The 15,566-nt window shown below is 39.3% G+C and overlaps 1 protein-coding gene across 1 annotated transcript in view; it reads right to left on the bottom strand.

Moving 5' to 3' along the window:
* Window positions 1-13,210, bottom strand: part of esr2a (estrogen receptor 2a) — a 34,311-nt gene extending 21,101 nt beyond the window's left edge. The window contains exon 1 of the mRNA XM_061707308.1: window positions 13,143-13,210. The gene's annotated coding sequence lies outside the window, so the exon portion shown is untranslated. The remainder of the gene's footprint in view (window positions 1-13,142) is intronic.
* Between the last annotated feature and the right edge of the window lie 2,356 nt (window positions 13,211-15,566).

Here is a 15,566-nt window from a genome sequence, read left to right as displayed (position 1 = left end):
GGGTTTTAACTCTGCTCCTGACAAATTGTTAAAGTCTAAAACTCTTTGTAAATCGATATTGGGGAACCCCCCCCTCTGAGAGATATGGCCTCTCCGGGATACTCACCACCAGGTGTTGGGATCACATTCAACACTTTTAACAGGCAGTTTCAACATTTCATATGTTCGCCCTGATCATTACTGCATTCTGCCCTACTTTTAAGGGGATGTAGTAAAATTTGACAGTGTGCAGTGAAAATTTGCATTTTACTTTAACAGAAGTCCTGAAAAACAAAGATGAGTGGAAAAAGTGAATGGGATTTATGATGTTCCTTAAAGACGGCCAGCTGGTGGATCAATACATGCAGTCCACATGTGCATACCAACCAGTTTATCATTCCTGCACGGTAGGAGTTTGTTTCAGGACACTGTTCATTCAATGTTGGTGGACAATATCTCTACTTTTTTTGTCAGATTTATAATACTGTCAGTAATTTCTTATCCAGAAGAAGCATAAATCTTTGCAAATGCCTCAGAGACACTGGTTTGTCTCGCCAACAAATTCGATAATCCGTGGCAGCAGACAGAGACTGGTGTGGTCAACGGAAAATGAGCGCTGCAAAAATGTGAGCGTGATTAAAGCTGAAGGTGACCATTAATTATTTTAGATGTTGTGACAAAAGGGGGGGGGAGTACATTTGTTTTTTTAAGAAAAAAATTGACCCAAATTGGGAGAAGTTCTACTTACCCCTCTGAAAACGGAAAAACGGAGGATTGTACTAGAAGCAAACTCATGATTTCACGTGCCCATAAAGTTCAAGTGATTCGAGTGTTAACAATCTATGTCAAGTATAAACACAAGAAATGAGAGTGAAAAAATGTCTGCTGAGCGCGAGCCGCTCTGATCATATCCTGAAGAACAGCGTACACATTATTCAGCTAAATGAGCTGAAAGGAGATGATATATATTTCATTGAGCATCATAAATGTAGATCAAAACGGACTGGTGGTGGTTTATTGTACAGTTATTGACTGTAAAATACGAAGCACAAACATCAGCCACATGACCTTTTGGTTTTCTGAAGAGCAGTTTTGATACATTTTTATTTCCAGGCAGTAAAAAAAACTAAAGAAAGAAAAACATACTTCCTTGTATGGCGCGCCGCCATATTCCCCTTCAAAGTTTAATGGGAACACACTTACTTTGTATGTCAGAGTCGGCTGTGGCTGCCAGCTCCTTCAGCCGACCCACGTCAGAATTATTGGGATACGTTCAGCCGTTGCGGTACGGATAAATTAACTGTTCTCAGAGTTGTCATCGATGTTTAATGTGTAACTGAACAATATTTTTTGCTAGAATTACTCAGATCAATGTCACTTGTTGCTTTTCGGGCCAAAGTTTGCCCTCTGGAGGCTTTCAGAACATGATTTTTACACGTTATAATACAACTACAAAGATTTCTTTGAAGCAAAGATAATTATCTGCTTCTGTATTATTGAACAGAATATTTAAGAACATATTTCTGCAATTAACAATTAAATTATTTGAATTAATCACAAATAAAAAAATGTATTGGACTGAAAACCACTAACACTCTGTCCATTATTACCCACTCTTGTAAAGATTCTTGTACAAGTTATTTGGTTTATATTTATCTTTAGTCCTCTCATTTATGACCCTCCTACTGTGCGTTCCTTTTCCTTTTCAACCTATATACTATTTATATATCTTTGCTGCTGTAACAGGGACATTTCCAACAAGTGGGATAAAAAAGGTTTTATCGTATCTTTTTCATAGTGAAATGATTTCAATTCTTATAAAAAGGATATGAAACCAATAATATGATACATCATTTTAATTACATACAAAAGAAAAGTATTTTCACACTTTTACAACCTAAGACTTAATCAATTATCCTCTACTCCTTGACTAGATGTTGGGAATATGAAAAATCCGTCCTCAGATGAACATGAAAACATATCGTGGTGAAATGTGTCATTACTTTTTCCTTACAATAACCACGCAAAAAATGATAAAGCTGTTAGTGATACACAAACTAAATGCTTCTGTGCTGCTAATCATATCTACTTGGTGAGCAGACTGAAAGCAATTTCTCCCTAAAGAAGCTGCAGGTGAAAACACCTGCAGGGGGACCGAGAAGACCATTGTAGAAGGAAGATAAGAACAAACGCCTCGCACTAGCTGTCAAGCATGGGGGTAGATGGGTCATGAAATGGGCTTCTACTGTCCGAAAGCCAGGCTAGGTCATGCAAAGGGAAATTGATGCCAGTAGTCCACCACAAATTGCTCCAGCAAAAAAAGAACCAAAGCGTTGCAACTACACAAAGTCCAGAGCTCAAACTGATTGAAATATTGCGGAGATCTTATGAGAACTGTAAATAAACAAATTCTCACAAGCCTCATGAACTCAAGAATGACTGCAAAGAAGAGTGAGCCAAAATACCTCCATGTGAAAGCCAGAAAACGTCATCCAAAAACAATTATTTCGGGTTATTGCTACCAGAGGTGCATGTACAAACTACTGAATGATGGGGTGTAGTTAGTTTCTTACAGGCATTTACTTGGTTTTAGTTAGTTCGGTAAAGACAGCACAATGCCATGTGATGTTGTTCCTCTGTGTTGTATTTACCCTATTGTTTAAGAACTGGTGAGGGCAATATGTTTTTTTTTTTTTTTTTACCCAAAATGCTATATTAAACAATATGATTATTTCTATAAATGCTACATGGGAACCTATTTTCCTGGTGATTGGGGAAAAAAACTGAATTAGACTCTTTATCTTCCTCCTGGAATATGAACCACATGAAAATTAGGAAGAAAGGAAGGAAATAACTAAGGATGGGTGTTTAAAGATGGTCTTGGTCATGCCCTTTTAAAATTACGGAGTGACTATTTGCACCAAGGTACAAATAGCAAGCCCCCACTAGCTGAGCTATTCACACCCTGTTGCACCAAATGCGTTGTCCAACGTGTCTGCAACAGAAGGCGCTTTTTCACTTGCCCATGTGCGCCACTCTAAAATTGGAACCATGTCAAACAATAGAGCCAGGCAAACATTGTTGATATTTTGAAGAGATTAAATGAAGTTCATCAAAAGTGGTGTAGCACTGTTGAGCTGCTTGTAGGTTTGAAGCCATTCCATGTGGCATTACATGGGGTATTTAACCTACAATGGCATACATTGATATTGGTAGCAGGTAGGGGTGGGTTAAAAATATCGATATACATGTATAGGAACGATTATCGATACATAAATCCAAGTATCGATTTAAAAAAAAAAATCATCACCATTTTATCACCCAGTGCTCCTACCTAAGTCAGTCCTTTGCTCCGTCTACCAACCCCGGGACCCTGCACTGAGCACAAGTCTTCTTACTTGAGGAGTGAGCAGGCCGCTTCTTTTCACCAGTCAGGGTGGGGCGCCACCCTTTTTTTTTTTTTTGAGAATCCCTTCCATTGCCAAAGCAAAATTGGTATTGTAACTAGAATATCGGTATCGAATCGTATTGGAAATCGTATCGACTTGGGACCTAGTGTATCGGAATCATATCGTATCGGGAGGTCAGTGATGATACCCAGCTCTAGTAGCAGGGCGTAAATAGCCTACGCATCAGTACTTGCACCCGGGTGTAAATAGCCTAAGCCTTAAAATAAACGTCCACATGTCTTTTCAACTGATTATTGTTTTGCCATCATAAAAAGGAAAACACGGTGATTTTACATTTGGTTCTTTAGTGTCTAGTGTCCGGTTGTCTGAAATGAGTTGAAGATTCTGTGTGAACGTATGTGAGAACAGAGAGGGAACTAATCAGCCTCTCAGTCTGAGTACAAATTAATTGCTCGTGATGTCAAACTAAAAGGTTTCAAAGTATCCCTCTACACTTCTGTTTAAGCATCTTAACTTATTATTTTGATTTTCCAATCCTCATTCTTAATTTCATGAAATAATCCCTTTCCCATCTACCACTAATGGTTGTCTTAAAGATGACATACTATATGTGTTTTGTTTTGTCCTTCTCCAGAGTTTACACAATCCCTGAAGTCTTGGTGAAATATCTGTGACATGCTTTGACTAAAATACCGCTGAGAGACCGGTGCATTAGCTTTTGATGATGAGCAGAGATTTGTGATGTCACCGAAAATTGCAATTCTGAACTAACTCAAATACCTTCTCTTCAGATTTAGTTGGCCACACTCAAAGTAACAAGTTGAGTTAATTTATTTTTGATAATGACTTTGGGAATCAAAATACACATTTAAAAAATGTTTTCTATAATATGCCCTCTTTAAAAATCATTTTGAAGCAATTACTGACATTGACTGGCATTATAAAGCTGGTTTAATCTTAATCGTCGATGAGTTTATAATTTATTCTCTGACATGGCGTTTTTAAAGACCAGGAAATCAAAGAAATAGATATTTGAAGTTTAATTATATTGCCCACTGACTTGTCTGGTCCTATCAAAGCTTTCTGGTACAGCACTGGTACCTGGTTTCAGGACAGGGACTATTAGGCGTCTTTATGTTACTACAAATCTGACCTAACAAAACTAACGTGTGGAGTTCCCCAAGGTTGAATTCTAGGGGCTCTGTTGTTTAATATTTATATGCTATTATGGAAAAGAACAAAATGTGTCATCATAACTATGCAGATGACACATAAATCTACATAACGATGTCGCCAGGAGACCAATTCAACATCGACCAAATGCGTTGATCAAATTAAAGAGTGGATGTGCAAGAATGTTCTTTAGTTAAATAAAGATAAGACTTAAATAATAGTGTTTGGAGCCAAAGACAAAGATTAAAAGTCATCACTCAGCTTCAAGCAGTGAAGCTAAAAACAAAAAAGCCAAGCCAGAAATCTGGGAGTGGTTCTGGACTGGGACCTGAATTTTAACAGCCACATTAGGACAGTAGTGAAGTCAGCCTTTTATCACCTAAAGAACATATGGAGGATTAAAGGACTGATGACTCAGCGCTTTTATCTTCAGTAGACTGGACTACTGTAACGCTGTTCCCACGGGTCTCCCTAAAAAAATCCATAAACAGCAGCAGTCAGTCCAGAACGCTGCTGCCCGAGTCCTTTCTAAGACCCCATCCACACGTAGCCGGGTATTTTTAAAACCGAATATTTCGCCCCCTCCGTTTATAAAATTATTTGTATCCACATTACATAGTTTTTAAAAAAAATCCCTTCCACACATAACCGAAGATCTGCGTTTTCGACCACATTCATAAGCATTCTAAACCTGTAGATCATCTGCGCCTGCCGGGGAAGCTGCGCCTCTGCGGCGCAGCTTCCCCGGCAGGCGCGCCTCTCGGTTATGAGCCCGAGTCCCCCCCGTGTCCCGCCACGGAGCTGCCGCGTTATTGACGCAGCCCTACGCCGTAGCCTACGCCGCAGGGTACGGCGTACGGTGCGCGTCCCCGCGTACCCTACGGCGTAGGCTCTGTGTCGGTGTAACGCAGTAAACGGTGGTCAAGAGCAGAGACCATTTATTTAATAAATAGCTTGGAGAACTGATGCTGGATCATCTGTAGTTCTGTAGTAAACAAAGGTCGCACGTCAGAACAGATTTGTTGTTTTGGCGCATAATGTGACGTTCGAAAACGCAAAACTCCGGTTGTCTCTGTCTACACGCATCTAATCTTCACTTTGCCCGGAGTTTTTTTAAACATTCGTTTATTTGCGTTTTCATGTGGATGACAGGTCCAAACGTAGGAAAATATCTTCGGTTTAGCAGATACCCGGCTACGTGTGGACGGGGTCTAAGACCAAGAGAGTGGACCATTTAACTCCAGTTCTCAGATCTTTACACTGGCTTCCTGTCTGTCACAGAAGAGATGTTAAAATCCTGCTGTTGGTTTATAAATCTCTGAATGTTCTCGGACCGAAATACATCTCTGATCTCCTGGTCCCTTATGAACCAACCAGAACTCTCAAGTCGTCAGGACCACGTCTACTTTCTGTACCCAGAGTTAGAACCAAACACGGTGAGGCAGCGTTCAGCTTTTATGCTCCTCACCTGTGGAACAAACTGCTAAAATTGTTGCATTAAATCGAAGATGAAAACGCTTTTACGAACTTCTGCATTTCAGTAATCTCCCACAATGCACTCCATCAGTTATATACTTTTTTAACTTATATCCGTTTTATTTAAATTTTTTTTATTCTGCTTAAAGGGGACCTATTATGGCATCTAATGTCTATTTTAAAAAGGCCTTGAATGTCTTAAAAACAAGCTTTTGATTGTTTTTGCTAAATAAATTAGAAATTCAGCCTCTAAACTATGTCTTTATCTTCCCATTCTCTAACCTCATTATCTATGTGGGATTCTGAGTGGGCGGGGCTATGATAATGAGGCTCTGTGCTGATTGGCTGCCTGAATGACACGATACACCGCTATGAAAAAATGGCGGAAGCTCCGGCCGGCGGAGTTACCGTGTCCTAACACCGTGTCATAACTGCATGCGATGCGAGCGAGCGTCAGCGACAAAATCAATTTCATTGCTTTATTTTCTATTGGACTGTACTAACTGTCCGCAGCGACGCAGCGACGCACCGCTGCGCAGCACGGCGCGCCGTTTTGAGCTGAACATTTGTTGGACGCCCTGCTTCTATTCTCTTCCTGCCGCTCACGTTGAAAGCCGGTTGAAAGCGCTGTAGGAAACAGTCATGGATGAGGAACGGCTGATCCAGTTAGTTGAAATGAGAAGTTATCTCTATGATTCCTCCTCATTTCACTACAAAAACCTCAATAAAGTGGCAGCTGCTGGAGGGAGATGGACAGAGAGCGTCCGATGTCACGCAGTGCTACGTGATAGTCGGACACTCTCATGCAGTTACACGGTTTTATAGTTGTGGGCGTAGTTTGCATTTTAGTTACGTAACGAAAATGCGCAGAATCTGAACGGCTCGTAGATCCACATCACACTGGACGGATCATCCAGGCGGCTGTACAGACACTGCAGAATTTGGTTGCTTTCCTCCTTCTCTGAGTTGGCGGACTGAGGGGAGACCACTTTATATATGTTAAAGCAAGAAAAAACCTGTTTTTCATAATAGGTCCCCTTTAAAATAAACGTTCTTAGCCTAAAGCAGCACAAAAACCCTTTTGTTTCATGTTAAAATATTGGTTTTAATTTTATTGGAAGGAATCGTTGCTTACTTTTGGGAAGTTTGTCTGACCACTTGCCTTCTAATTTCTCTGCTATCTGCAAAAAAACAGCTAAAGTAACTGGACCCCCATCCCGTTGGTCTCTTGAGATAACTGCGTATCCATTTACTGAACTGTGTCAAACATATGGCGCTTTTGCATTAGTCTCACTTCTCCCCGGTTCTACCCGCTATGGCCCCGTTTTGCGCTTTCGCACTAGGGCTGAGACGTGTAGAGCCGCTCCAAGTCGGTACTTTTTTCTGTAACCATTTCAGCCAGGTTCTTAGCGGGCTGAGAAGGGACTATTTCTGAGGTCACCACCCTCCTCGCCACCGATTGGTCGGGGGGCGGGGACGTCAGACGTTTGAATCAGGAAGCGGGAGTCAGAGCGAGGCGACCCGCGGCTCGCGGCGATTTTATTATAAAGCACAAAACGTCTGTTTGGTGATCCAACTCTGAGGTGCAGATGTTCATAAACCTGGTGGCTGTCGAGAAAAAATTAAAAAAGCGATGTAGACGGGCTGTTTTACTCTCAGCCGCTCCGGCTCCAGCTGATTTCTGATCAGCGCTGACGTGAACAAAGGTGTTGCGCAATCGAGTACGTCACAGCAGCTTCACCCAAACCTGCCCGCTTCTCCCCTGGCAGTGCGAAAACACACAGTGGAACCGTGTAAAGCCGCGCCGAGCCGAGTCGGGCCAAGTAAGTCCTAGTGCAAAAGCGGCAATAGTGAAAATAATTCACTGTGTTACAGAGAACGCCATGGCAGAGCAAGTTAATAGACACAAACGAGTAAAGATGGAGGAGAAGAAAGAGAGTAACTGAGGAAGAAACCAGACAAACAATATTGTATAGCATACACAAGCAACCTAACCTCGGCATATAGCTCTTTTGTGTTGCTTTAAAGATTATTGATAAAAAGAAAAGTTTTAATTTAGAAAAAAAAAAAAGAAGAATCAGCATTAAAAAGCCTTATCCGCAACTCTTAAACTTACACACAAACATTTTTAAAAAGATGATGGCGGTGATTACAGTTATATATGGCTCTAGGTAATTAAAAAGGTTGTGCAGCAAAACAGTGGCATCCTTTCCAAGTCGCCTTCTTTCAGAGTTTCCAGTGACCTTGTGTTTGCAGCCGATCAGTTTCCTCCTAAAACGGATGAGTCACTTAAAGAGAGTAAAAAAAACATTTTGTAATAAGCATTTCAGGCTTAAAGCAGATGTGGACGACCTCTTGTTTCTTTTGAAGCTTTGACCTTGCCTTCAGACTTCCTCGCCGTCGCACTCTTTAGGAGTTGGCAGATTACTGTGAGAGAAAAACTCCCTCCTCCCGGAGTACGCTGCTCATCCTGCCGTTGCTAACATCAGCTCGCTGGTTGCAGTTTCAAACTGGAAGGTTTATCCGCTCCAGAGCACTACAACAGCTGGTAAATGTTCCTCAAGGACATAAAAAAAAAAACTCTTTTATGTCTCCTTTGTCTCACACCAGTACTGCCTTGCAAAAGCAGAAACATTAACGGAGAAAAAAAAATTTAAGTCAAAATGTGTTGGACATTCATAAGCTGTAAAACTTTATATGCCTCTTAGGCTGATTATAATGATAAAATGTACTAGTAGTCCAGATTACGCACCGATTTAAAGGGAACCGCAACATTTAGAGATTTGCAGAGGTTTGCTACATGTATCTTTCCCCCTCCTTGATAAACTCAAATGATAATTGAGAAGATTCTTTAAAAACAAAAAATGAAACAGAAAAGTTTTTCAGTTGGGACACCCAGGAGCAAATACACCTTAAAATCCAAACACATAAAGATACGCTTGAAGTGTGTATTACTCCCAATACTGTAGCATATAAAACAACCCCCGCTAAAAAAAAAATATCAAAGCTAAATAAAGAAAAAAATCTGTGGTGGCAAGAAAGAACTGTTCCCGGCCATTAGCCAGATTACACAAAAGCTCAAGGCCGTGTCATATTCCCATCCCAAAAATCTCCCTGCCTCCTTAAAACCAGGCGGAAGCGGATGCGAAGCAGCTCAGCGGAAAGAAGTCCTTCATGACTATATACAGTAAGGGTGAAGTAGCGGGAACATGGAAGAAGAAAAGAGCCAGAGAACAAGGAAAAATACACCCTGAATGCAGCTCCAAGTCAGAAAACACATTTTCAAAATGTAATGTACCGGATATGATACATCCAGTATTATAGGGTTAATAACACTGTTCTGCGAGAAACATAGACCGCTTAATACGTGTATGTGTCTATGTATGTATGTATGTATGTATGTACGGTATGTATGTATATAGTATACATATACATGTTCCTCAAGCAAAATTTGCTGTAAGTATGTATGTATGTATGTATATATATATATATATATATATATATATATATATATATATATATATATATATATATATACATATCGTATACATATACATGTTCCAAAATTCCAAAAAGCAAAATTAGCTGTAAGTAACAATCCAAGGATTTAATTGCATAAAGAACTAATTGGAGACACTGCATTAAGAGCTGTTGTTCATCTGATACAACCATATGGTAAAGAAATGACGTGGGGAAATTGTTGTAAAGCATACAGTAAAAGAAATAACATTGAGATATGTCGCTAAAGATTTTACAGAGCAAACAAAAGAAGCCATGAGTTAACCTTTTTCCAAACCCCATCATTGACATCTCTGGGCTTAGAGGCATCAGGAATGAACTATGTCATACAAATGTGTTCAGAGAAGAAATTAAGCCTCAAAAGCCAAAATGACACCCGTGGGTAAAGGGTTTTATGAGTTACCTTGACAAAAGCTCCGTTACGACTCTGTTATAGAGGCATTCATGTAGAAGAAGTACATTTCCTGCCTTCAGGAAGATACGTTTTCCAGGGACGTCCGTGCATTTCTCAACAAGACAATTCACAACAACATTCTGTACGAAGGCTGAGGAAGACGAGGGTGCAGGTACTGACCAGCAGACGGTCCTGACCTGTCCTCGTACAGAACCTCTGGCAAATTTGGAAAAGAAAACGGGGACAGCGACAACCCCAAACTCCTGCACACAGAAATACCGCCTTAAAAACGCTTGACTGCTTGCTGCCAGAATGTCTTTTCAATGTTGTGAGAAGACTTCGGAAAGTACAACAATGTGAACCTTAACCGTCAAAAAACCATTTGGGCTTTTTTGTTTTCCAGATCAGAGATGCAAAAACAGATGTGTAATAAAAAACCAAATGAAGTTAACCAGACAAAAATGTTACATACCGTAGGGGGATATCATTCCCTATGAAAGGAAAGTACATTTACTATTGAATTCTTATCTATTTATTTACTTTGCATTTTCCAGAACATCACGCCTATTTCTGATTTTGGACCGGCAGTGGTTCAACTAAACACGGATGCAACAGTTAATCATCATCCTATCTGCCTGTTCAAGAAATCCAGCGCACCTGCAAAACCTTTCAAATTCATTAAGTCTCCCTAAAAAAACAAATCAAACAACGAAAAGGTAAACCAGGACAGAGATCAGCCAATTCAGCTCCTCCTGGACACAGCAGTTATTAATTGTTAATGCTGCATGAAACAAATATTCCTTTTGAAGTTTAGTTTTAACACCTTATGGAAGATGTCTAAGATCAATGTTATCAAGGCTGCACTTTTACTCTGACACAACACTAACAGAAATATAAATCCCAAAACAAAAAAAAGGGAACATCAGAGGAAGAGTTTTGGCCTGGATTTTAGCCAAAGGTCTGGGAAATTAAGACACTCTAGTGTTTAGCTTTTATGGACAGCTGCTCCTGTAACAACGTGCACGGCTGGAGAGATACCAGAAACATGACGGGCACTGAGGAGCCATCTGGAGGAAATGGACAGAATAAAAGACTACGTAACAAAAAATAATAACTAAAAGCAGTTACAATAATTAAAGCTGCGTTTACTAGGAAAACATTTACTGTATGATAACTATCTTAAGGTTTCAACTGGCACTTTAGGGGCAGTAATTCATGGGAAATTAACCTGGTCCAGTCTGGATTCATCAATAAACACGATTAAGTCATTCACAACAGGTGAAGTCAAGAAGGAGCAAATATCCCTTATTACTTCTAATAGCACTACTCCAATCATGTCCTCTTATAGACTAATAAACGTGCTATTATACATGATATCCTCTTCTTATTAACAAGGAGTTTCTTGGACGCCTCCCATCATATCCACATCCCCTCCCCTCTCAAGGTGACTCACATCTCAACATCTGCCCGGCGCTCCGTTTAATGGATTTGCACAGATTTACTTAAAAATACTACACACATACTGTTGCTTTGAATCAGCTTCATGACTGCTTGAAATTCCCTGCTGAACGAGCTTTAAGTCATTTTAAGGAATTTGCAAGCTGATACATATTTTGACGGACTGTTTTACGCTGAGACCATTACTGCTGTTCAACTGTATTTGTAATGTGCTGCTGCCATTCTAGCCAAGACTTTCTTGTAAAAAAGATCTCAATGAAATGCTCCTGGTTTAATAAAGGTTTAATAATAGAAACACTGATATGAAAAAAAAGAAAAGACAGCAGTGGTTAAGAAGTGTTTGCTTATTCGTGGATTTGAGTGCAATTGGAAATTATTTATAATAATAATAATAATCAATTTTATTTATATAGCGCTTTTAAAAGATCTCAAAGACGCTTTATGCTTTACTTTGGTATTTCCACCTTACCTACTCTACAGTTTAGCAATACAAGCCAAAATAAATGAATGAATTTCGATCAACTGAAACAGATAAAGACAGACCAGGTGATCCTTGAGTTGATCTATAACTATAAAGTAGTCCAAAGTCTTCTACCAGCTTCAGCATAAAAGTAATAACATTAGTAATAACAAATTGAAACTAAATAATACCCAGAAATATACTTGTACTTGTAACAATCTTACCATCATTTGACTGGGATTTGGGAATAAAAATCTTGTATCCATGTATCAGGGCACTTCTGCGCTGTGTTGCTGGTACTTTCCCTCAAGTGTTTTTACCATCCCTGTCAATCATTCATGTTCTTTAGATGTGATCTCAGAGCATAGGAACATTTCTGTAACAGATCATCCATTTTTTTTATTATTTAATCAAGCCTTCAGTGAAATGGAATAACAAATTCCTGTTATATGTTTGACAGGTAGTCAGTAAAACCAAAAAGAAGAAAAAAAACACAACGAAAACTCCTATCTTTAGAATATAAAACAATGGAAATGATAAAAAATTAACTTTCCGATCATTGGTTGATCGGTGGATAACCCAAAGTGGAAATGTTCCACTATTTATACTAAATGACAAACCGCATCAAAATGACTCATAACAAGGAAGTTCGTTGAAGTTCGAGGCCTTTATACATATACATATATATATATATATATATATATATATATATATATATATACATACACACACACACACACATACATAAATACACATACATCCGCTGTTTTTCATTTTAAATAAAACAAAAAGTTAGATTTCTGCATCTTAAATCACTGATAATTTAATTTGATCCGCGTATCAAACCCCAGCATGGATAGGTGGATCGGGAGCTGAAAGTGAGAGATGTCACAGCGGCTGCTGATAAATGCTGCTGCTTGTTTACACATAAGCGCTTTCTCAAGTGCGTCAGTGTTTGGATTTAAAACAGAAGCCACTCATCACACATAAAATTGATGATTTAAAAAAAAAAATTAAAAATACAGATATATTCCAGTTTATACGAGCTCAAAGATAACTTTAAAGGCAGATTAACCCCCTCTGAAGTCTCTAAAGCATCACCTGACAGCAGAGTTTGCTCCGCCACCTGTTAACCGGCTGAGGCGCGTCTGCTCTCAGCCCGGGCCTCCTGCAGTTTAACCTGCAGCTGCAGGTCCCACACAGCGCGGCTCTCCTCTCTGTGTGACACTAATAACTAATGCCTATGTTCCGTTTACGTCGGGAGGAATCTTACCTGGTCCCGAGGAAACAGCAGCCGTGGAGAAAGTTGCGCGAAGTGCCGCTGCGGTGGTTGTCAGAGAGTAATGTCCAGCTGAGCTCAGCGGCGCGTCAAGTTAAACACGGTGGTCCTGGCCACTTCCGGTGCGTACCTTCAAAATAAAAGAGCGCAACACCGCAAATTACACGAAAGAACATTTTAACCAAAGGTGGGTAGAGTAGCCAAAAATTGTACTCAAGTAAAAGTACTGTTACCTCAGAATAATATGACTCAAGTAGAAGTAAAAAGTAGTCATATAAATAATTACTTGAGTAAAAGTAAAAAGTAATTGGTGAAAAAACTACTCAAGTACTGAGTAACTGTTGAGTAACGTCTGATTTATTTTAACCATTCAAACAGACAAAAGTACAAAATAATCCTCTTCAGGCAAATTAAATCAATAAAATAATAAAATTAATTAAAATTAATAAAAAATAGCTTAAATTAAAAGAATCTTAAAGTAAATTCAAGTACTTTAATAAATAATAAGAAAAATAATAATAACAGAATAAAAAAATCAATTAAGCACAAGTAGCACAAAATTTCAAGCCATTGTACTTTTCTTTTTTAACCAGGCTCTGCAGGCAGAACTAGAACAAGCATGAACTCATAGAAACTCTGTGTGTGTGTTTGAGTCTGTGTAAATGTGACAAAACATGCAAAAACAAACATTTTTCCCAAAGAATCACTCAGTGATGTCATGAGATTGACGCGTACGCGGATAAAGGGGATAAAAGAAAAGTTATGAGCTCAACGTAGCCTAATGTAGCGGAGTAAGAGTAACAGTTTCTTCTTCACAAATCTACTCAAGTAAAAGTAAAAAGTATAGTTATTCAAAACTACTCCTAAAAGTACAAAATTTCCCAAAACTTACTCAAGTAAATGTAACGGAGTAAATGTAACTCGTTACTACCCACCTCTGATTTTAACAATATAAGATACACAGTAGTCATTTATAAATTTGAAATAATTGCTCTTTCTTTACATTTTAATTTAGTACCTTTCCTTAAGAAATGACAGGGACCAGTATACAAACACCAGGAAACTGGACCATATTACACCGGTCATGGAATCACTACACTGGCTTCCAGTGAGTCAAATTATAGAGTTTAAAATCTTGGTCTTGGACCAAAATACATGCTGGATCTGTTAGTTCCTATGAAGCTCCCAGACCCCTGAGGTTCATTTGGATCTGGTTTGTTGTGGTTCCAGAACCAGAACCAAGCAAGGTGAGGCGGCGTTCAGTTAATGTTTAATGTTTACTGAAGCGTACTCTTAAATTAAATACTTACCTGCTGTACTCTACCGCCCTTACATTTTATTTGTTATTTACTGTTTAATTGTGTCTTGCCGCTTTTAATGTTGATGTAAAGCACTTTGAATTACCTTGTGTTGAATTGTGCTCTACAAATAAACTTGCCTTGCCTTGAAAGAGATCCTCAAAAAAAAAGGATGGAAGAGACAAATTGCATTCATACCTTGTCAAAATGACCATACGAACCCTCTGTGATGTCACCCGTTGAAAATGGTGGACCAAACAAGCCCTGGAAGCCTGAGGGAACACAATCCATCTTCTGTCCGGTTAACTGTGGCTGCCAGCTCCCTCAGCTGATCCTCTCAGCCGGAGCTGCAGACGCCAGGGAGCATTTGTGGTGGAATATCCCATTTCAAATGTTGTTTGTGGCCAAGTCAGAAATGACTGCTGCGTTTAACCAACCCTGGATTAGCACAAGTTCAATTTGTCGGCGCTTGGTGTGGCAACTGTGTTGACATCTTCGGTGTTTTCTTAGCTTGTTTGCAGGATAAGTGCACATACAGTTGAGCAGTCCAGGATTCCCTGAGACATGTCCAATTCACAAAAAGTGAATGCATGAGTGAATGCAAATCTTCAACACGATGATTCAAACAGAGGCAAAGTTAAATGTGTCTTTCAAAGTTTTGCACAGTATAGCTAATGTGCGCATGAAGAAATAAATCAGCTAAAAGTATGCCAGTCAGTGGTATAACCAGTTTTATTTCAGTTCTGTTAATCACAACACCGAAATGTAGAAGGACTTCAAGTAACCTGGTAAACAAATAACACTGTGTGTTTTGAATATGTCCTCTGGGGCCATTGCCCTGCTTTTTGTGTTTTAGATATTTCACAGAAACATCTTAAACGAGGACAGTAGCCCTCCAAGACCTGATCGGAGAACATAACTGTAACCAAAGAGCAAAACTGAACAGTGGTGCAGTAACAGACAGTACAACTCAACAACCTTTTTTCTTTTTCAAGCTGTCGTCATTTTATACAGAAATTCATAATATTTACAGCATGCAATCACCTTGATAAAGATAATGCCATCATTATCAATATCCACTACCAAGTATCGCGTGGAATGAACTCTGATCCCTGGAAAC

This window comes from Cololabis saira, chromosome 18 (genome assembly GCF_033807715.1).
Source record: "Cololabis saira isolate AMF1-May2022 chromosome 18, fColSai1.1, whole genome shotgun sequence".
Taxonomy (NCBI): domain Eukaryota; kingdom Metazoa; phylum Chordata; class Actinopteri; order Beloniformes; family Belonidae; genus Cololabis; species Cololabis saira.
Note: the sequence above shows the minus strand (reverse complement) of the source record. Positions and strands in the feature narration are given on the sequence as shown.